The sequence below is a fragment of the Branchiostoma belcheri genome, unplaced genomic scaffold (assembly GCF_001625305.1).
Source record: "Branchiostoma belcheri isolate BF01 breed outbred unplaced genomic scaffold, Haploidv18h27 scaffold11, whole genome shotgun sequence".
Lineage (NCBI taxonomy): Eukaryota > Metazoa > Chordata > Leptocardii > Amphioxiformes > Branchiostomatidae > Branchiostoma > Branchiostoma belcheri.
This window is the reverse complement of record NW_017802491.1, coordinates 386,178-387,299: the sequence shown is the minus strand read 5'-3', so window position 1 is coordinate 387,299 and position 1,122 is coordinate 386,178. Positions and strand designations below refer to the sequence as shown.

The 1,122-nt window shown below is 45.5% G+C and overlaps 1 protein-coding gene across 1 annotated transcript in view; it reads right to left on the bottom strand.

Moving 5' to 3' along the window:
* Positions 1–1,122, bottom strand: part of LOC109483964 (DNA excision repair protein ERCC-6-like) — a 16,992-nt gene that overhangs the window by 13,973 nt on the left and 1,897 nt on the right. The window lies entirely within an intron of this gene.

The following is a 1,122-nucleotide window of genomic DNA, read 5'->3' as shown; positions in this document are numbered from 1 at the left end:
TATTCCTGAATTCAAAATGGCGCCGATCGCCGATGGTTTGTATGGAGTTACGTGCTCCGAGGCCGTGTTGTGGTTAAATGCTGCGTTTGTTTAGGGTCTCATCCCCCCGGCCCGGCAGGTGAGTGCGTTAGGAAGCCAGCGACACCAAAAAACCGGGGCCGGCCTGTTGCATGAGGCCCGGCACGGCAAAGGTTGGTTTTGGCCTATGCATTGCACCACGACTCTGTCCCGGCATTATCATGCAAAAAGGGTACCAGAGTCGTCCACGGCTATCTGGCACCCAGGATAGATTTAATGCATTTTCTGTAGACTTGGCCCCTTTAGAAATTTTCATTTTCAATTAAAAATTTGATCAACAAAGAAACACGTGCAAAACTGATAATTTATAAATGTGTATAAAGAGATATAAGCTCACCGTCATCCAATCTCATCCTGCCCACAGCGTCTGCTGTGCTGCTTATGCTCATCTTTCCTAGACAAGAAGAAAAAGAAAACACTCATCCACCACGAAAAGATTATCTTGGCTTGGCGGTTGCAAGATGGCTGATGCCTCCACACGTTACACACACACAGGCACACATGCACAAGGAACATAGAGGCAGTATGGGGTAGCCGGGCCTGCCTCTACGTTCCTTGCTTAGCGTCTGTAAGCCCAACGAATATGGCACAAATCATACGAGGAAAAAATCCTACACACGTGCGCAAAAAAATCTGGCGAGTGCGCGAACTGTCACCGAACCTCCTTGCTAGCTAATTTTTTGCTGTCACCAGCTAGTAGTCAAAATCTCCGCAAAATATGGTACACAACAACCTTCTCGGCAAATCACGTTACTTATATTTTAGACCATGACTACCTTTTCCCTCCTCTCTGAGCTGGGACGAGAAGGAAATTCTCCACAGACGATCACAAGAGCACCAACGTCCACTCTCCCTCAGAAAAAGGCCTGCTCCGAAATTTCAAAATGGCGCTGTTGTGTCACGTGTTTCTAAATGTTTACATAATTTATGCGGAATCGTAAGTTTGCTTATGCACACATTTGTAACTTATAAAATGACACACTGCGAGTATATTATCACCAATTTCGTACTTATTATGTCAAAGTTGGCTTTTTGACCATACTT